The 22394-nt window shown below is 42.1% G+C and overlaps 1 long non-coding RNA gene across 2 annotated transcripts in view; it reads left to right on the top strand.

Moving 5' to 3' along the window:
- Positions 1 to 22394, top strand: part of LOC110396321 — a 203239-nt gene that overhangs the window by 13320 nt on the left and 167525 nt on the right. For both annotated transcript variants that reach the window (XR_002436926.1, XR_002436925.1), the window contains exon 2: positions 17215 to 17751. This is a non-coding gene — a long non-coding RNA (uncharacterized LOC110396321). The remainder of the gene's footprint in view (positions 1 to 17214; positions 17752 to 22394) is intronic.

Below are 22394 nucleotides of genomic sequence, written 5' to 3'. Positions count from 1 at the left end.
GAATGATTTATACATTCACTGAGAGAAAGAGAGAGCAAAATGGAAGCCATGGCATAAGACTGCAACGCTCCTGAGGTGCCGGCAGTGTCACAGGACTGGCTGTCCTCCCATGCTCCTCTCCTTTTGTGCCTGAAGTCTCCCAAATGCAGGTTGTTTGGGCTCCACTCCACATACAAGCTGCGAAGGAGCATCTTTCAGGGTGACAACTAATGCCCTAGCTCAGGCTGTAAGGTGAAGGCAGCTGCGGGTGGGTTTGGTCTTGCATGCAGAGTGATTTACCCTCCTGTTTCCTATTATCCTTTCAGCAGACTTCTGAGCTTGGAGGTGAGGGGAAGGAGAAGGAAAAAGAGGAGAAAGTGGGAGTAGGACTGTGGGGTAGTACTGCTCAGCCCAGTTTGTTTTCATTGTGAATCAACAGCACTGGACCTGAAAAAGCTGTTGAAATTTTGGAGGTTTTAAACCCTAGAAGACTCAGTCTTGAGGAAATTGTATTCCTCATTAAAGGCCAGAGAAGCCAGAGGTTGAGGTGTGACTTTTGCACATCAAGTTCTTCTTTAATGCCTGACTAGTGGTAATTTGACTAACTAAAATAGGAAGGAAATGTCGCAGTATCAAATGTTTCTGTTGGCAACATTTTGGAATCGATTGTTTTTTCATTGACAATTTGTTCTCCTAAATATCTGTCATTTAATAAGTGAGAAAAGATTTGAGAAACTAAAATCTGGAGGGCTTTTCCAGGGTTTTGTGGCTATTTTCTTCCAGACTTCTTGGGGGCATCCTTTCTATTTGAAAGGTGAAGCCCCCTGAATTAAACAGGGGGACCTGCTTGTTCCCTGATGCCTCTTTGCACAGCTCCATCTCTAATGTGGGAACCACTGCCCTTCTTTCACTACTACCACCCAGAGTGTTCTGACTGTGTCCTGAACTGTTGGTGATACACTGGCTATATCCTACAAGCAATAATTTTGAAGATCTTGCCAAGCTGGAATTCCATGTTGCTTCCCTCACTGGAGTAGGAGACAGAATAGAACCATAGAATCACCAAGATTGGAAAGGACCTCCAAGAACATCCAGTCCAACCATCCACCTACCACCCACATTTCCCTACTAAACCATGTCCCTTAGTACAGCGTCTCAATACAAACTGGCCTGCTAGCTTAAAAGCATTATCATGCAATAATTTGAAGTGTCCAGACCATATATCACAAAACGAAAGGCAGGATTAGTGAAACCAGATGCAGTTTCCAAATATTCCCATTTCAACTACAAGTCATTTCCATGCAGTCGTTTCCATCCCAAGAATGTCTAGCCAGAAAGACCGTGGAGGAGCCGTCCTTTTTTCTCCTGCCCTTCTCTTCTCCTTGAGGAGGCTGAAACACACCTTGCTGTGATTTACCACCGGAATGAAACCATGTTAGAGCATGAGTCTTCCTCTGTGATGGTCCATCAGGCATATTTAAGGTGCCTTTCTCCAGCCTCGTGTCTCAAGCAAACAAAAAGATCTCTTAGGATGTAATGTCAGTTTGTTTTATTTTACTCTAACATCCTCTGGCCCGAACTGAATATCTAAAATCCATCAGACAGCATCACTTATAATATTTTTGAGTAAAGCTGTTGAACTTAAGCTCCTCTGAAACCTACACAGCAGTTTGTCTTTCTTTTAATATCATTGTTGCATGCTATCATCTTAATTGTAATATTCCTTTTTTGCAAGGCTTTTAAGGATTACTTCTTGAAAGGTGTTGGAAAGGTGAAAAGGATAATTAAATCTTACCTCAAGTGTAATTTTATGGTTCCAGGGTACTATTCCCCAGAACTACAATTTTGAAATCGCTGTGGGCTGTGAGTGAATCTCTGGGGTATAACTGAGAAGAAAGTGCTAAAGAACGACTCCTTAGCCCAAGTGTTTTTATGTCTGCATTGAAATGAATTTCCAGCTTTTGGATCTGGTTTGATCATTTCACCGGTGTCATTAAGGAATTATTTTAAAAGAAATATTAATATCCTTAATTATTGCTGTGTTTGTCACAGGTTGTTGGATGCTAGAGAGTTGAAAGGATTCTGCCTGAATTCCCAGAACCAAAACCTACACGTGTGCACGAACACATACTCAGAAAGGTAACTGAGATGTCCTGTGCAGTGACTTCAGACTGTAGAGCATTTTGGCGTATTCCTTCTTGGCGTTACAGTTGTTTTTTTGGAGACGAGATTTTTCCAGACTATCCCCAAAGAGAAATGGCGATTCGCTTCTGTAGCTATTGAAATTCCTTACAAGGCTGTGTGCAGTTCAGATGGTAGTTTGGGATGGGAAGGTCAACAATTCAGAGAAGTTTAAAGGAAATGCTTCAGTATTCATCTAAAATAAACCTGAAGCTTGCTGGCTTCAGATGCACACCTGTGCACACTGTTACGCTTTCATCAGTGGCTCAAGCAAAACGTCATTTCTAACTTTTTCCCTTTCTCCTTTGTGTGTATCAAATATGATTATATCTACCGTCAGTCCTTTACAAATCTAGGTTAACTTTGTTAAAGAGATTTAAAAAAAAAAATGGTATGCCTGTTATTTTAAAAGAATTCCTGGTGAAATACAGATGTAGGCAGAGGTGGGGTGTGTAGGAATTGGGCCGCCTTTCTTCAACCTTTGCAACCTCGTCATTGTGTGACTTCTGCCCGACGCTAATGGCAGTTACGCATTCGTAAGGAGAAAAGAGCACATTCCCACCCTCTTGCTTTAAAATGTACCCAGCAGATAATATGAAAGGCTTTCTAGTCCTAATGATTTTTTCTAATGTTTGTTTTAAAAAGTGTTCCTCTGCAGGGGTCTGATCCAAAGCCCATTGATGTCAGTGGGAATTTTTCCATAGAATTCAATGAACTTTGGATCTGGCCCTTAGATAGCTCCGGGAGGGAGCCTTCTCATTTTTTGCAGCTGTCCGTGGGGGTGTTGGAGGAGGGCTGCCGTACTGTCAGTCCATGCCACTGGAGCATGCTATTGATTATAGAGCAGAACTCCTGCAAAATTTCAGCTGGAAAGGGGTGGGAGGTTCCCCCTAGTAATCAATAGCGCAATATGGCACTGTAGCAAGGAATCGGCTCTTTAACAAAAAACTTTGAAAGAGACAAAGGAGACTAGATGGTTTTCATTTAATAGGCAAACTCCACTTTATTCTGGGGATTGCAGGCAGATTGGCCCTGGTATGGCCTACAACACTGTAGTGAATGCAGTGATACTTTCTGTTCCCTTTGCAAATGCAGCATGCTGAGTACCTGCCTTTTTATATGTAGCAAGTGGGTGTTCTAAGTTTGTCTTGTAAAATGCAAAGCTACACTGCTCAGCAGCTTGCAAGGGACAGCACAGTTAGAAACAAATGGAGGAAGGTGGTGATCCTGTAGAAAAACAGCTCCTTCCAGTTCCATGTCCTTGTGGCACCCAGTAGCACGAGTCTTCTTTCACTCTGTCTTTTTGTATGCATCTGTACTGTTGCTTATGTGTTAAATATTTGCTCAAGTGCCTTACGAATCGTAAGGACAGGCAGTCTGTGTGTACACAGAGTGAATATCGAGGTCATGATCCTGATTCAGGCCTGACTCGAGTCTTGCCGGGGATGCTTGGGCTGTTCTTCTCTTGGCTTGGAGCTGGATCTTTGTGCTGCAGGGAGTCCTGCCGCTGCTTGGGTTCTGCAGCAGCTACGTAGCTGAAGGCAGGGCATGTCTTTTAAACACACATGCATGTACTTGCATCTTCTCCCAAATGTTACATGCACTTTTTGACTGTAAAGCTATTGGTAGCAACACTGTAATTAGTCGGGTACGGTGATAATTTAATCTACCACAGGGTTAAAAGCCCTCATTTCTCCCTATGTTAATTGATTGGTAATAAAAAGCAACAATAAAGGGGTGTGGATTTTTCCCTTTTTTCCTGCTTATGAAAATGTTATAAAGGCCCCCAAACCTCCGGGTCCCGATGTTCAGATGATACAGGGATCAGAGGGTAAACAGTAGTCATCACATATATGAAATCACATATATGAAACAGTAAGTGTTAACCAAGGCCATCACACTTTGCACCTCGTGCAGTCTGTCTCAGGATGCCAAAGCCCCAGGACCAGGTGAGCAGATCTTGCCTGTGAGTGTTCTCCCAGCCTGCAGCAGTTTGTAGCAACGGGACTTGCTGAAGTCTCTCTGTATCTAAAACTAGCCAGCTCACAACTTCTCTGTCCCTTTTTTTTTTTGGCTGTGTGCTCTAGTGCTGTCCCAAGGCAGGACTTCTGCCAAGGAGAGCATCTCCCTTTTGTCTTACACAACTCCCTTTGAATTTCGTTTGGCATCCCTCAATTCGTGCTTGGAACAGACCGACCTTCTTTGTTGCCGCAATCATGGCAAAATTTTTGGCTCTTTTTTGTCTCTACCTGTCAGTAAAGTGGGATTTAAAAGAAAGGCAGTGAACACTTTTGCATTTGCTCATAGGCTTGTTCTGAAACAGAGCCATTATTTTGAAATATTAGTGATTCTTCTTACAAAAATCAGTAATACCCTGCATATTAGGGACATATTTGTACTGAAGAAATCTCATGTAACTTAAAGACATCTGCTTTTGAAATGTTACTCTTGGATTTTATTTAGGTTTGATTGAGAAACTGTAGGTGCCTGATTACTGTCATTCCCATCTGATAGATTATCCTATCTTTTAAAATGTTCTTATTTGTCACAGCGACGGTGTATACAACAGAATTGTTTGTATCTGTACTGTATTTCTGCCTTCGAGGTCTCCCAGCGTCTGTATCAAACGCCAAATTCCTCCAAATGTTCTGAGTATTTCTCCTCCTCTCCCTCTTCATCTGGCTTGGGTAGAAATTGAGTAGCGCTGATTAATTGATGGGGTTGAATAGGAGAAGGAACCATGTGAAGCTTCTAATTACTTTAATCCCTTTTCACATAAAATTGGAAAAAAAAAAAAAAAAAAGAAAAAGGAACTGATTCCCAAATGAAAAATGCAGAACGAAGGCAGCCGCTGGCTCGGGGACAGAAGAGCTGCCCATGGGGCTCTGGGTGGATGGATGCAGCAGGCTGCTCGTCCTGGTGCTCCACAAGTGGTGCGGAGGGGTGGTCCCGGGTGAAAGCACACATAAGTAAGCTCTTTGGTAGGTTTTGGTGTGGGTCCTGCTGTAACTGCGTGGTATTCAACTGTGCTGTTTGACTGAGGGCAAGCTCTTCCCCTGGAGAAGGGAGGCTGGGACGCTGCAGGGCTCGGCCTTGCGTTTCCTTGGGGAGCTTGTGTTTGTGTGCCTAGTGACCTCAGTGTGTATGCTGTGCTAGTTTAATATAAGCATGCGTGTATGCAGAATATGTATACAAATAAAATATAGCATGCTTTTGATTACCTTGTCCCTTAATTTATTTCTTTGTCAGGCTTAGCTCAGTTTCCTTATACGCACTCGGGCTTGTTGACCATGTTGTTATTTCCCAAAGATGAGCCTTGTGCTGTAAAGTAGAAAGGATCAGTGTCTCTGGGTTTTGTTTAAATGGACTGAGGGAGCCAGTCAGCGTTGCCAGTTCTTGAAGTTTGACGTGTATTTATTTGCACCTATAGATAGATTTAAATCTCACTCCCAAGACCCTTTTTTTCCCCTCTGCTGAAGACATAAACGCTTTCCCTTTTTTCATCAATAGCTCTACAAAAGAAGGAAATTTATATTTAATGAGGGCCTGTCTCCTGGTGTTTACAAATTCCTCCGTGACGAGCCTACAGCACTAGCACATGGAGACATTTATACTCTAATAGGATTTACCTTTACAAATATCTGAAAACCTTTTAAAGCGGAGATTAAATTGTTTAGCTCAATATTTAATCTGTTACTTCCTCTTTAAAGATGCCCAGTGGAATTTGTCATACACTGAGCTGATAACACATAATATTGATCAGTCATAAACATAAAACAGAGAAATCTCAGGAAGTCTTCTGCAATCCTTTTCTTTTTAATTAAATTTTGATCCGAGCTGCTTTTGATTAATTTTCTTATTTGTAAGTATGTGAATTCTGGGGGCCAGCAAGTTTCTTAAGTTGCCTGGCATTGGTCTCTGGTGAGTGGCTTAGCTCAGGAACAGTATGATTGCATTTTTATGGTTTTCAGATATTTAATAGCTTCTTCCTGTCATTTTCTGAATGAGTGAATAAGGTTCAGCCCTCTGGGAGCCAGCGCAGCATTGGAGAGTGGAGAAAATGACTCGGATCTGTGTACTTGACTGATTGCCTTAGTCTTAATTGTTCTCTTAATTAGCTGCAGTAGCAACTGCATCTGGGGAGAGATCACGGTATTGGTAAACAGCTCCACCTTGGAGCTCTGTGTAATGCCTCTTGGAAACGTGACAATGAGCCCCGCGTCTCCGCCGAGACTCAGACCTGCCAAATCTTCAGCCCCCGAAGTCTTTGGTCTCCTCGTGTGATCTGTCACTCTCATTGGCGAGATGCGGGCCCCCGACCGCTCGTCCTTAAACAAATTAAGCTTTAATATGCCAGAAGCCAGATTTATCGAGCAGGATGATGGAAGGGGAAGACAAAAGAGCGCCGGTGGATGGTTGCTCAGAAAACTTGAGGGTGTTCCTCGGATTAGAAGTAAGAGAGAGATGTGGTTTGGCCAGATATTTCCTGATGGAAAACCCGGGCGGGCTGAGGTCGGTGGCGGTGCTGCATGCCAGAGCAACCTCCTCACCACGGGCACTGACTCCATTCGTCAGTGCAAGCGGTGGCCGGGAGCCACCCGTGGCCTCCAAAGGGGTTTATTGCCGTGTATGAATGCAAAAGTACCCTGCACCAATTGGATTGTCTGGCCTCGTCCACCATCCATCCGCTAAGCAGCTGAACTGAACTGTGGGAGCTGTGCTGAAGGCATGGGTTTAAGGCTGTGTTAACAATTGTGTGATTTACACCCTGCTTCAGCTCTGCAGTCTGCTGAGCAATACGCGGAGCAAAACCAGACATGGTGACAGGTCACTGAAATGGGTGGTTTTGAAGAATATCTGCAAAGTTTTAGGAGCTTTTGTTGCATACTGCCTGGCCCAAGATAAAGCCATTCATTTACACAGTGAGATTAGACTGAGGTTTTATTTGCTGCCATGTCCAGGCTGGGAGTGCAACATGGCACTGAGCTGATATGAGTTCCAAGCCTGATCCAAGTCTCTGATCTGGGGACGGATAAAGGGAGAAAATGTTTAGTTATTTTTAATTATTCTTTTTTTGTTGTTTGACACTGCAAGAGGACGAACCTCCTGTAATATTACAGCATTCCTTTTCCAATAAACAATATATTCCTTGTTGTTCCAAAAAAAAAAAGTTGTTTTTGTTTTGTTGCTGCCGAAAGTGCAAGCATGGGCAGATGTGAGCAGGCTTGCTGCTCTCTCAGCTGACTTTCCAAAGACAACAAAGACATACTGACTAGTCAGTATTGCTATCTTAAGTGCCATCGGTGACCTGCCTGGATGTAACCTCCTGCAGGGAACCTGCTCTAGCAGGGGGTTGGACTAGGTGATCTCCGGACATCCCTTTCTATCCCTACCATTCTGTGACTCTGTGGAATGTTACACTTCTTGCAGCAAGAATCCTTTCTGCTATTCTGAGAACAATGTAAGCATGCAAGAGATGTGCAAGAGGGCAGGGGACACTGAGCATGGCACTTGAGAAAGTGGCTCTAGGTGGGAACATTCTCTCCTTGTTTCGGCTCAGTCCATCTGACCAAACAGCAGATGACAGTGGTGGTCACTGAAAGAGTAAATGAGGTACGTTCTGTATGCAGAAGGGCTGTGAGGTCAAGATTGGTTTGATTGGATACATGGAATAGTATAGGAGAATAAAACATTGAATTCTTAAAAAAAAAAAAAGTCACTGATCTAAGCTGACCTTCCTCCCAGTGCAACAATGAAGGGTACCCAGTGGCACAGAAGATTCAAACAAGGCAGTCACAAGCACATGCCTGTGCTCACCATTGCCACAGTAGTACGAACCCAGAATTCTTCCACTGACTTCAATAAAATGAGTCATTCATCCTGGAGAGGATGGAATCCTGGAGATCGTACAGTCTAATAGAAAGATTACTTCTAAAAGCCTTACTTGAAACTCCCGGCTTACTGAGTGATGTGTTCTAAGGGCAAAATGGAATTAGCAGCAATATAGCTACACCTGCTTCCTAGTGTTTTTTGTTATCATACTGGGTTTACAGTTTCCTTTGCATTTGCCCTATGTTATTTTTAAGCTAATTTGGGTAAATAAGTCTTTTAATACCACTTGTCTAGGTGGGCCAGGAAAGCTTTTGTAGGAAATACACATTTGTGCATGTTAGAATGTTAGAACAGACAGTGGTGAGATGGAGAACAGCAGTCACTCGTGAGCTGGGACCAGAGGGTGCTTTGAGCACGGGCAGTGTTGCTGGTCCCAGGGTTTATAAATCTGGAGATGGGATCTGGGAGAAGTCATCACACTCGGTTTGTGGGTTTTTTGTTTGTTTGATAAAGTGAGATGAAAAAATAGCATCCTGGAGGCTTCTTGTTGCTCGTCACCTGCCTGTGAAGCTTACAGAAAGGCACGTGGAGGCCTCATGGGCCAGAAGCACCCTCCATCCTCAAGAGAAACTGAAGTCGCCACCTGACACTGTAATTACAGATAATCTGGCAGAAGAAAGCATGCTGAAGGCCTCCCCTCCTCTGCCAATGGGCCAGCCTGAGCGCTGCATCTAGGAAAACAGTGTGACACAATCTGGGTGATAGTACAAGGTCCTTTCCTTTCACTGAGTTTACTGTACGAAGAGGGAAACTGAGGCTTTGGAGTTGAAATTTGCATTGTCTTCTGACATGGGACTTTAGGAGAGGAGGATGTGAGGTTTGTTCTTAAATGAAGGGGTTTTGCCCAGCTGAAATCTGCATTCTTGCATTAGTTGTTTAAATGGTACCACATTAAATGTTAATAGGATTTGCTGTTATGTCTCTAATCTGCATGACCCATCTAGTGGACGCTGTAAGTTCATGCTCTGTTTTGTAGGTGACTGAGCATGTTGTTGCTGTTCAATAAATAATTATCAACATCATTAAGCTTGTTCCTCTAGTTACTAAAAATAATCTGAAAGCACAAAGGAAGTGACTTTTTACCAGCTCCTTTATCTTGCTGGTTTCAGAGATGTCTTTTATTAGTGGCTGACTACCTGCAGCACTTCTGAAAATGCTACTCTTCCTCAGAAATTCTGCAATATGCACCTATGAGAAAAATGCACCTCATGACCACTTTTGGGCAAATGCAGTACATTGGAAAGTGTGATTTCCATATAAATGCAAATACATCCAAATCTCAGTATTAGCTTAGTTCTTGAACACTCATCTCAGTAATATTTACTGCACAAAGTTCACTGTAGCTGGAAAAAAATGCTCAGTTGTACCAATATAGGGTAAGCTGTGTGTGTGCTGGGGGGAAGTGCTTGATGTGGGTTGTAAGAAAATACTATTTCCAAATAGATAGTCTGTGAATTTTAACTGGAGTTGAGGAGTGTAGTGAGCAACATATACTTCTGGTGTTTTACTGAATGGCTGCAATATCTGCTGCCTTCTGTTCAGGACATCTGAATATGGTGTCCTTCTCCTCCACCAGCATAATTTAGCAGCCATCCCTAGCCTTATATATTTTGCTGGCTTTTTGTGGCATTGAGAATTGCACCAAGTTTCTGGGAGGATGCTCTCCAGAAGGTATTTTTTTTTTTATGGTAGCAAAAGGAAAAAATGTTCCTTTATAGAGGAATTTTTTTGGAGCTATCCTACTCTGTTTAGGTTTGTGAAAGCCAAGTGAGAAATGGCTGTATTGGGAAACAGCCATAGTGAATACACTAGTTTGTCATTAAAAAATATATATAAATAAACAAGTTGCCAGAAACCCCTGCTCGTAGGGAATGTCAGTTATGCTGCAAGCGGAGATGCACTGATTCTTTCCCTGCCTGTGGTCTGGCAGCAGGAGAGTCACGTTTTCAGGTCACTGTTCTCCTGGCATGGGTTTGGTGTGCATTTAGGGATCCCTCTGCTCCGCAGTTAGAACATCTGTGGTGCTGCTTTCTCCACTGTGTGCTTGCTGCGTGTTCCAATAATCTTGCTGTTAACACTGCTCCTCCTTTTCTGCGTTATTCCACCATGTTGTTATCCAACACATTAAGAGTTCACTCTATTTTAAAGCGGTATTTCTAAACCAAGGTGGTAATCATAAATGTTAGCTGCCAAGACAGAAGGTATAAGCTTATCAAGAAGAGGAAGGAAAAGCCATTCTGCTGGTGGTTGTGATCCTGTTTTATAAAGCTACTCATCCCTAGAAATCATTCCCTTCCCCTAGCTTTCAAGTTTACTGCTTGCTGTCTGTCATAACCCCTGCGGAGTGGGCTGTGATTATTCTCCAGCCCAGAGATGTCTTCATTGCAGACCTGGGCAACTGCAGCAAAATGAGAACAAATGAGCTGTAAGGTCCCAAATTCACACAAAGTCTTGGAGAGGAGGGCATGCTTTGTAAGGTATGCTAAGCAAAACAAAACAAATGGACCATAAAATCCCTCCCTCTTTCTTATTCTAGCTTTTAAAGAGAAGAAAAAGCTGATTTTTTCTCCCTGAACTGTTCCTGCATTTGTTTCCAAGGGTAGATGTTCCACTGCACAGTTACAGTCAGCTTTGAGGCACTCCATTAGTTGTAGGTGTCTGAAATCTGTCTCACATATCACTTTGCGTCTGAAGTACCTCAAACTTCACAGTAAAACATATTTAGATTAGATTATGGTTTAGATGACCTCAATCTCTTTCTATCCTGTGGTTGACTACTACTAATAAAACTACAGTTACTGATTCATTTTAATTTACTCTGAGGCAATAAAATTAGGCAGAGTGTAATCTTAATGGTGATTAACCAAAAGAGAAACCTGAAGTGGAAGATCCAGATCTGAGTGAATAGTTGATTCACAATGAATAATTTATTCAATAAATTGTTTGCACAGATTGTGGAATTCTCTGATTTATTTGCTATATGAAGTTGCTCACAAAGTTCTTCAATTAATAATTCATCGTTTGAAGATTGCTCATAAATACTTGGTTTTGTGCAGTCATGACTTGCAATTCATATTTTATCTGTGTTAGTTTTGAGGGTTTTTTTGCCTGCTCCCAAATTAGACAATTGACTATCGCAATTCTGTTGCCAGGTGGAAATAGATGTGATACCGTTTATTTATTTATTTAAACTTAAAATTTAATATTTTCAACATTTGATAGCTCGTGCTGTCCATGTACAAGGAACAAAGGTTGAACGTTTAAGTAGGCACTAAAATCCAATTTCCATTGGGGATGGATGACACAAAGTCAGTCAAATCAAAACCCAAAATGACAGCAAAGAGCTAAAAAAATCTGTGCCGTTGCATTTAAATGTGCATTTGGGGACAGGTTCCCCCCATCTGCAATTTTGGGTTCAACTATAAAATTCGTACTCAGGTCAGCACAAAATGACTTTTTTGTCATGAATTCATAGGATGATAGCACAGGTGACTGAAGTTTCCCTCAATGCATAGAAATGAAGATAAACTTGGTAATACTGAGAAATTCTGGCTTTACAGTGACCTTTACATGGCTGGAGTTGAAAATCTGATGTTGCTGGAGATAATGACAGTCAAGAGGCTCGGTTGGTTGGTTGGTTTGGTTTTAAGAATAATGTCTGATTATCAAAGTAGCGTTATAATTACGTTTATGTAACTTCCTGAGCAACCTGGATCCTGAGATTCCAAAGTACTCAGTTATTGATAAATGCCATTATTTGTTTGTTTGTTTGTTTGTTTGTTTGTTTATTGTGTATGCTCATTGCCAATACCTGGCAGAACTTTGTCATTCTGAGCTCTTGGAGAGGAATTTCCTTGGTCCTTGACTGGCCAAATTTCCTGGGTCTTTTTTAATGTCTCCAATCCAAATGGTAGATCAAGTGGTTTTGTGCAGAAGCCAGGCTATTTTGCTGAGATCTGGTAGCAAGAGGATTTATATTAGAAGTTGTACCAGGTGGCTGAAAAAGGTCTTACTGCATGTGTGCACAGAAGAGAAATACTGTAGTGATTCCGATTAACGCTCTCCTAAACCAGAAGAAAAGGTGTAGCATCTTTTTTTTATATATATCCAAAATCAAATCCCTGGTTGAATACTATTAATTTTAGATAAGGCTGACTTAACCAACCGTCCCTCCTGTAGTTTGTCAAGAAGAGATTTAATCAGTCAGACAATTACATGAACAAACGTCCCCAGTGGGCCGAATGCTGTCCCTGACTAAAGCCACGTTTGGGGTGCAATAGCCCAGAGCCATTCAGTGAAAATATTCCTGCAGATCAGATTATTGTTATTATTATTATTATTTCCCACCCCCACCAATTCTCTGTTGTGTTATCTTTGGAAAGAAATTAACAATGTTGAAACACTTTAAAAAATATATGTGTTACTTCAGGGATTATGTTACCAACCCCCCCCCCAGGATATCCTTGCCTCTTTCTCCTTTACATAAACTCTCCCTACCTCCCCCCAGCCCTGCTCTCTCTGGTGTTTTCTCTGAGAAAGCAAAGTAAAAATTAAATAATGGTTGACATCATTCACTTGGACTTGTGCTCAGATTCTCTCTATTATTCATGCAGTCATTCTTCTTGGTTTTCTTTTTTCATTCACTGTTATATTTTATTTACTTTAATGAACTAGATGCTGGGCTTTGGCCCCAGACTGGAGAGGGACCTGGCATACACTCAGACTATTGTCTCGCTGTGGTTGAGATTAACGTCATCAGGGTTTTCCTCTCTGGTATTTATTAAATCTTTTCTTCCCTCTCTCCTCCACCTCTCTCTCATGTGAAGAGCTACCTTAGTGACAGTAATGAAATAGAAACTACAAAAATGGCAAACACAGTTCATTCCCCCTGCCTTTGCTTAAGGAGGCAAAGTCAACTGTAGGAGACCTGAAATTTCACTTGTTTCTTTTTTCAAGTCTGAGTTGGCTTTTAGGAGAGGAAATATGTACACATAAACTGGGATTACATGTGAATCCCTAATTCACGTTTTCTGCAGAAATTTCCAGTCAACAACAGCATCATGCAGGAATTCCCCTGGCTAGCAAACCCAAGATATATATGGTGTGTTAGTAAAAGGGCAGCCAAGGACAAGTAAAGACCTTGGTATTTCAGCTGCAAAGGCTAGAATGGAATCAGGATTGTCTTTGCACATCACTGCTGCAGAGCAAGGATGTGTTTTTGTTGATTGGTTGAGCTAAACGTGTGGCTGGGCCTGTAGCCGGCGGCTTGTGGCCTGCCTCTGCCTTGTGCTGGCGCTGGGCCTTGCAGGTGCCTGTGCCATTGGTGAAGCTGCAGGTTTAAGCAGCACTTAGCCTGTTTCACTTTGGCCAGCATGTGTAATCCTGGGGAAGGGAGTACTTGGGCACATTCATGGAATAATAAGTCCGAAGGCAATGTTTTCAGTGTGTCTAGAAATGCAAGTGTGTTGTTTGGATGTTGGTGGCTATTGAAACGAAGAGGATGCACATCTTGGACTTTGGAAATAGTGCCATTCTTCTTGGTCTGGAGATACTTTAGATGTTCACAGCAAAACGAGGGAGATAGGTTCACTGCAATAGCTGGGACGAGGGTTCTTTCCTCAGGCCATCCTCCATCTCTGCTGTCTGCATTAGAAAAGCAAGAGACCCACCTTTGGAAATGTCCTTGTTGGCGTTTTCTGTTTAGGAGGTAGGGTTTACCACAGAAGTCTTTATTGCTGGAACTGAAGGGCATGCTGACACTGTCATGAAGTCTCTGGCGGAGTTTTTCTTCAGTAGTAGAAGTACCCAAAATTTTTTTTAGTCTGTTTGTGAAATAAGAAAAGATCACATTCTCAGGTTAGCTCTAGCATTCTCAAGCTGTTTAAACCAAGGCTGTTTTGTCTCTTGTCTTCAAGGAACTTGGTTCCTTGTGAATATATTTCCGTAATGTTAGGCAGTCTTTATTTTTAACCCTCCTCGTGCTGGGAAGATTCTGTGCTAATCACAATGTGTCGGTCTCAGACTGTGGCATTCAGAGAAGACTTTTCAACATCTGTTGAATCAATTCTTGTTTGTTTTAGTACAAAAAAGGGTCTTGAACACATGTTTCTGGTCTATCCTTTAGAATTACCCTATCTCCCCAGGCTTTGCTTCTGGAGTAGATAATCTAACAATTCCTTCAACTGAAGGAAGAGCACTTCACCTATAGGTTTGCTGGGGCACGCAGTTGCTGCTGACATCCATTGGATGGCACAAGGAAGTGGAACAAAATGCTGTTACAGAAAGTGCAACTTCTGGTCATTAATGAATTTAATGTAAGAGGTGCAGGGGAGCGGCTGCAGCAGCTGCTGTAACATTATTTCAAGTAAATCAAAAAATGCCATTTGCACATTTGTTCTGTTTGTGGATAACAACCTTCCATCCATATGTTTCTGGCTTATCCTTGCAGCTCATTTTCTAAATAAAGTTGAAACCTAACTAACATGGGATTGGGCCTCTTGCTGTTTCAGTTTGTCAGACTTTCCAATAAAAAGGCCTGTGTGTGATGGCTTCATGCTTTCGGTATGTGTCAGAAATAGTTCAATGCATATACATTACAGAATTAGGATTTAATTTTAGCTGTGCAGCCATAAAAAATTAGATTAGATAATTATGATGTTTTCCTTTCTTATCTTTTATATTTTTAATATAATTTTTGAGGATGCCACAGGGCACTCCTGCTGCGAATTAGCTGCAATAAACTCTTTTAAACAGATAAACATCAAAGAGCAGTAATGTTTTAAAATGAAGCAACCTGCATTCAAAAGTCAATTGTTTTATATTGTAGGTCTTAAATGCTTCTGCTGCTAAAAGTGAATGGGGTTTCTCAAGGGCACAGAGGAACTGCATCGCTGGGATTTTAATGCAACAGAGGTTATTATTCTAGCGAAGTTGCTAGCAAAAGTCCATTGGTTTTCATAGGAGCAAGCTTTCTTCTATTTTCCTGTTCATCGTGGAGGTTATCGGGATGTGAGGATATTTCCTATTAACACAAATCCTACAGCTGTGTGTAAACTGATGCTGAACGCACTGTACACATCGTGTAGGCTTTCTGGTGACTTCTGGTAAAGCAGTTGATTAACTTCAGTGGTAACTGGAATCAGAGATTTTCTCCTTTTCGATTAGAGAATTTACAGTAGTCTGGCATTGACTTTGAACCTCAAGCTGCCATCAAGAATGGAAGTACCAAGCCTTGCTTATATTTGAAGTTCCCAAATTTGGATTGCGTGCCTTTCTGGACATCTATTTTATATTGACAAGACACCTTACTCGGCCTTCTGGAGCTAAGGCTGCTTGGAAAACCACCTCCTGCTGGTACAGTGAGTGCATTTTCAGAAAGCACAGGCACTCTGTGTTGCCCAGAGTATGCTCTGTGGAGGTTGATGAGTCTGGAGGATGTTCAGGGTCTTACTGTCAAAGACCATGTTTTGCGCTGAACTCCTCAAGAATTCTCCAGGTTTCAGCATGCTCTTGTGGCTTTGCAAGTGCAAAGGTAAAAAATATTTATGTTTTGTTGTACAGCTGCCTTAGGTTGCTCTACATTTTTGATGTCGCATTGGCGGTATCACCTCTTTTCATTGTGTATAGTCTTCTGACAGTCTGAGCTCCTGAAACAGTGGTTGGTAAATTGGTACTTGCTGTTATTGTTTTAGTTTTAACATGAAACTGTGGATGAGATTGAGACAAGAACAGTTGAATCAAGTTCCTTATTTCCTTTCTTTTTTTAAAGCAAAAGCTGTGCTGAAAGATCCAGCCTCTCTGATGCAATAATTATAGGGTGCAATCCTTAGTGATGTTAAACAGCTCCCTTTCCTGCATGTGTTTGATCTAAGCTGCGAATTCCCTTTCTTTTGTGGATGTATCTGTAAACCAGAGGATTAAAGTTGATTCAGCAATGTTTTGCTTAAGTGAATGAAAGTTGAAAGGGTCCCTTGAATACCTGCAGAAAGCTTTGAGGGTCGCAGAGTTTGTTGTGTATGCATGCACAGCTCACCTTCCTTGGCAAACTTCAGTCATGCTTTAAAGTTTGAGACGTTTGCCCCAAGTTTTGTGTATTTTGGATGCTTTTGTAGAGCAGCGTGAGCAGGATGCTCTGTCTCTATGAAAGTGAGGGACCACAAAGAAACTGTGAAGTTTCACTCTTTTATATCCATCCTTTTAGCTACTTGTGGTTTTTTTTTTAATCATGAAGAACTTGATTCTCACTGCTGTATTTTAGGCTTTTTAACAGTGCAGTGGTGGCAAATAGTTACCACACCAGACACATGGATGTCAGCAGGAGAGTGGACGTTGTCAGCTGGGGTCTTCCCTTGGTGTCTGATGAGCAGACAGAGGAAAGACTATTATTTTTGGAGAGGAAGGCCAACCTGTATGCTAGCACCCACTGTGGCTTGGGGCGTGTCTGCGCTCTGCATCTGGTCTGTAAGGGTCCTCATACCTTGTTTGTCAGCCCATCCCAGGACTTTGAAATTTCCCAGTGCAGTGCTCTCTTGCTAAACTAACTACTCTTTTTGCCCTCTTGAGTTTAAAGAAGAAAAAAAAAGTAGATAAAGGATGAATTAAAAAAAAAAAAAACCAACATACAGGAGAGAGAATAGCAGGAATACTCTCAGTGCCATCCTTGCCCAACATGGAGAGGCTTGTGTCACATCGTTGCCTGGGAGAGAAGAGGGGAAGGAGCCACCCCAGTGACCCATCCTTCCCCACAGGGCTCCCACTCGCTGCTGCCTGTCCTCCAGCAGACCAAATCTGATGTTAGAGCACCCTCTGTTTGCACATGCAGCTTTCTGTCAGGACTTTGTTTAACTGGAAAACACAGACCTGCCTGCTTCCTTCCCTTCAATTATCCAAGGAAAAACCTAACGCTGCACTCCCTCTCTTTTAACCTTGCACTCAGCCTAGATCCTTGCCGCACGTGATGCCTTCTTTCTATGACATGATTGATGTATAGAGGGTTTCCCTCTTATCTCTTACCTTCATCTGGTATTACAGGCAGCACTTGTCAGTGTCAGAAGTTACGTCTGCCTCTTTAGTTGTGTCAGGAGCCCAAGCTGTGTCTTTTGGACAGGGTTCCTCCGTAATTCCTTCCCAGGTTGTCAGCTAAGCCTGTTGTTTTCATTGCAGCATGCCTGGCTCCTGTGCTCTGCAGAGGATGCTCCACTCCGTCCGCAGCGATGCTTCCAGGAGGAGGTCAGCAGCTAAGGAGCGGGCCTTTTTTTCCTTCCCAAATCCTACGGGGAAGAAGTGACTGCATGCTATTCATTGTTTTGAGATTATTTAAGAAACCACTGCTATTGAACTAGCAGGAGATCCTCTCGTCCGTGACCTATGCCAGAGCATCTGATTGTTGTGCCCCAGGTGCAGGCCATAATTTTCATGGGAAAGTATTAAGAACGCATGAAGAGTGACCGTCCTCTCTGCTAGCCCTCTCTGATTTGTATGGGCTTGTCCTGGCCTTTCCATCCGCAGTGTGGAGGTGGTTGTTTGTTTTCTTCTTAAATGGTGTCCTGCCTTCCTCCTCTTTTTTGACAAAACTGTACATACATGGAGACTCGCTGAGTGTTGAGCACGGCACGTGAATGGAGGGGCCACTTCAAACTACTTTTGCAAGAAGGGATTCCGCTCGACAGATAATGAAACCATGGGATAGACCTCAGGGAGGTGAGTCGTATGTTAATTTCTTCTTGAAGTTGCCTTGGTATGTTAAAAGCTGTGATCTTTCAGAAAAATCTTGTCTTTTTTTTTTCTTTTTTTTTTTTTTAAAGTTACTTCCTGGGGCCATGGCAGATGCTGTTTTGGAATGACACCCAATGAGTTGCTCTAATGTAGTCCAGTGCTTGGTTGGCATTCTGCTATTGTGCAAATATTTTTGGTACTTCTTTTACCACAAAGATATTTAATTAAGTGCGGCACATTGTTATACACATGTGGTGCTATGGAGCTCCAGAATATGCATGGGACATAATGTTGAGCTGCAGAAACACAATAGCAGTGAGTCAATGGAATCCCTTGTTGGTCACAAGAATTTGAACAACTGCAGTGATAATCTTTTGAGACAATGTACAACTCCAGTGGTATTTGCGATCTGCTCAGTGGTCTCACTCGGTTAGCTGCTTGATTGGCTTGGCATTGTGGATATTCTAATCATGTTGGCACAGTCACTTTGATTAACGGTGACATGCAACTTGCAAGTCTCTGGGCTTGTGCCGACCTCAATAAAGTTGTGTGCTTTATTTATTTTTGAATTTCATCAGCTTCCTGAGGGCCCTGGAAACGTTTGACGTAACTTCCCATGGTGGCTGGTGAATACAAAGTGTGGGGTTCAGGGAGCTTCTCTGCTTTTCCACTTCCTGGAGGATGACAAAAGGGAAGAGTAAATAAAAATAAAAGTAAAAAAAAATCTACCTTTCCAGTAGGTCCTAGTTCAGCTTTCAGCCTCACCTTCAGTTTCTTCTTTGGTAGACTAGACTCCTGAATGAGACTTTATTTGTAATGGTCTGGCTGATCCTCACGTGTTCCTTCTGCAGTATGTATTTAAGAGGTATGCTGAAAGCACTCTTGATCTTATTTCATTTGTGTAGTGTTCTGTCATATGAATAGGAGAGGAGTTGCTTTTAGAGTCATATAAATAACTTTGCAGGTCCTTTGGCAAAATGGGTGAAAGCTTAGTTCCCATTAGTCTCCAGACCAGGAGAAAGTTCAATAGCTCGTATTCTAATGTGAGGAACCTGAAGGGATATGAAATCTATGTGGTGATTTTAGTAATGCTTCTTCCTCTGCAGCTTGGCTCTGGACCATATTCTTCAGTCCTCTGCTGTTATTTTCTAAGGAAATACAATGTTTTCATTGGCTTTCACCTACTGCCATATGGTCCTTGAATGCTACCTCTAGCACTGAAAACAGGGCTGGAGCTCACAACTCGGTTGAGCCAGTGGGGTGTTTCACTTGGATGCTGCGAAAGGCAAAACGTCCAGTGCTGAGATTTGGAATAGGGTGGAATTTTGAAGAGGAAGTCCACATCTATCCAACAATTTTTTGTATGATTTGGATTGGATAGTGCCCCCAGCTGTCTAAAGTGTTACAACAGAGAGTTTGGAGGTCCATGCAGTTAAATTCAAGGACACATTCAACTAATGTCTTTGTTTATGAAAACCTGAAGCTTGTTTTGTGGAACTCTCTTTCCACTTTAACTCAGCTGTGCCTGATCTTACAGCAATAACCAGGTCAGATGTGCATTTTGGGGAAGTAATCCTTGAAAATTCAGAAATTTCACTTCCCCTCTCCATGACGTATTTTGGTTAAGAGTTGTAATAATCTATTCTTGTCCTTTTGTTTGTTAGTGATTACCTTGAATGTGTTAGCAATAGGACTGGTTTAGCAATAGGATCTATATTTTCAATCTTCTCAAGAAGGAAATCACGTTTTTAACTCGCTCTACCTCTTGTTAAAGAGAATGGTAGCTCATTTTTCCTTTCTTTCAATCTGTCTTTTTCTGTTCCCTCCTCCTTTTCTCTCTTCATTCACAAGACCGTTCGGATTTATGTCTTCATTTTTGCTTTTATTGTCAAGCTATAGAAGCTGCTGTCTTGTCATACATCTTAATTTGACATTGTTAATCCTATACAAACACATTTCTAGTCTTGACAACTTATGGATGCAAACCTGTAAGTATATTAATGCAAGCAGAGTTTGATAGCCTGTTAGTAGATAAATCAGTATTTCATTTGACTCTCCCTAAGTCACTAATTATTGCACGATACCTACTTTTTCATTACAAATTATTGGAGACAGTGAAAGTTAAGCATGTGGTGGCTGTGAAAATAATCTTATTTTCAGATATGTGAACGTTATGTCTTTAAGATCACAGATTCTTTTCCTTTCTTTGTCTCAGTACTCTGGCTGTAAAATGAGGTATTTGCTTACTTTAAGTGGAAATTGCACATGTAGATCTACAGAGGAATGTAAGATACTTGGACGGTATGATAAGGGGAGCTGCACAAGTAGCTACATTGGAAAATTATTACTTCATTAAGGAAAATGTTAAATAAAATGGAGAGGTGGAGTTTTCCTTTACTTAGTCTCTGAATATTTTCAAAATAAGCTCTAAAATAATACAAATCCTAAAAACAATATTAGAGATTGTTCTGATGGTGCTTAATGCCCTCTGCTGCCTTCTTTGCCTACTGCTGCCTGGCAGTTCTTCCTTGCCTAGGTTAATGGGCTTTTTACCTTTATAAGAAGGTTGTCGGAGAACTCCTCCTGGGAATGCCGTGGAACAAACCCAGTATGAGTGTTCCCTTCTGCTCTGTGCAATAACCGGTCCTTTAGCAGACGTCAAAACAGCCACTGCCTCATGAGTGAAGGCTGTGGGCAGCCCAGCAGAGTGAATTGAAGCCAGAAGTTGCTTTTGTCAGCTGGAGCTAGAATTGTATTTTATTTTAACAGAGGTGTTTTCATATTAATATACTTTGGCTAGAAGCTCATTGTGCAGTTGCATCTCGGCACAGCCATACTGGAGATGCTGGATGAGAAAAGAGAGCTTGAAGGGAAAAAGAATTGAAAATACTGAAAAAAGAACCAAAGAACTGGATGGCACGGGCTGCTGCAAAACCCTTGTGTCGATCCCTGGCTCCCTTAGAGTGGCTGGCAGTGCTCCTGTGCCGTTCAGTAGGGCCAGGATTTGGCCATATATATTTACCGTGATTTATGAAAAGATCAGTCATCGTGGTATCTGAGTGCTGAGATACGGTATTTAGTTGCAAACAATCATTTTAAGAACGATGCCAAAATCTACGCATGCATTATGCTTGGAGATTAAAGAACACGAAGCTTTGGTTGCATTTGCTTCTCCAGTTGTAATTATTCTTCATCTCAGACACTGCAGACCTCCGTGCTGTTGGGCACAGAGGACTGCAGGCTGGGACGAATCAGGAAAATTACGCAATGGAGTAAATAGCCTTAAATCAATGGATTTTGCTGGAGTGCCAATAACTACCTCAGTTTCCCTGTCAGTCCCAGAGGAATTAATTAATTCCTCAGGGTTTAGTCAACCATTGCGGGAAAGAATTTTTATCTACCCTTTTTTTTTCCCCCATCCATAACGGGTTACCTTGTGATAACTCATACAGCACTATGTGCTCTCTGCTCTGATGCTGCATGACAACAATGTGTTGCAAAAGAAAGCTGATTGAGTTCAAGTGTAATCTATCCCAAGGAAAGAGTATTCGGAGCAGCTGGTTCCACTCATATATTTTTTATTTCTGAAGCTTATGAGCGTTCCAGTGAGAGATGGTATAATTGATTTAAATCGAATTATGAAATACTATACTTTTTATTCGGATATGCGCTTTTCTGGCATTTGTTTTTGTAATGCATCACCCACAGGTAACGCAGGGTGAGGCTGGAGGGTCTGAAAAGTGTTCTTTCTGGTGTGCAGTCCGTAGCTACATGCATTGGATCTGAAGCCAAAGTGAACAGAATCATCATACCACTAAGGAATCAAGGCTCCAGTGCTTCAGGTGCAACACAGCATTTTATTCCTTCAGGGTCTTGGTGGTGAGAGCATGGCTGGTTTTTGGAGGAGCATCTCCTTCCAGCTCAGATTAGAGGCATTTTGAGCAAATAAATGGCAAAGAAAACAGTTGTATTTGGGAAAAGGAAGGGCTAATAATGGACATTCACTGTACCACAGGTTAACTCACATTTTAAGAGGTTCAAAATATTCACTGTTTAATTGTTTAATTACTCAGTTGACTGAGGGTTTGCAGAAGTAGAAGATCTCATAAGTGTGTTAAGGGCTTGTTTTTTTTTTCCCGACTCACTCCCCAACTGGCCAATTTAAACCAGATTTTACGAAGTTAATGAAGTTCCTATAAGCTTCCTGAAAACTTGCAGCCAAGCAGAAGGACGAGGGCACAGCCTTGGTGCCAGCAGCAAGGGGAAGGCTGCATTGCAATGTGCAGCAATGATCCCACGCAGGGCTGCACGGCCATGGGGAGGGGGTGGGACACGCATGCCAAGCAAACGTCTGTCTTAAACAGCACAGCTAAAGAACATCTTCATGTGTTTCAGTGCAATGGGTGGGAATCTTGTATCACCCTGCTGTAATTTATGTATATGAGGGGTCTCTAGCCTCAGCGCTGCCCCTGCTTTGTTTCAAGCAGCCACTGGAGGACGTGTTGCATGTGCCCTGACCTCCCCACTGTACACAAGAGCACTGGAGCCACCTGTGACTCATCTCTGGGTTAAGCTGCAGTGCAGGAGTTTGGGAGATGGTGTTGCAGCTTGAGAAGTAATTGTACCTA

The sequence above is a fragment of the Numida meleagris genome, chromosome 3 (genome assembly GCF_002078875.1).
Source record: "Numida meleagris isolate 19003 breed g44 Domestic line chromosome 3, NumMel1.0, whole genome shotgun sequence".
Classification (NCBI taxonomy): Eukaryota; Metazoa; Chordata; class Aves; order Galliformes; family Numididae; genus Numida; species Numida meleagris.
The sequence above is the reverse complement of the archived record's forward strand: the minus strand, read 5'-3'. Positions and strand labels throughout refer to the sequence as shown.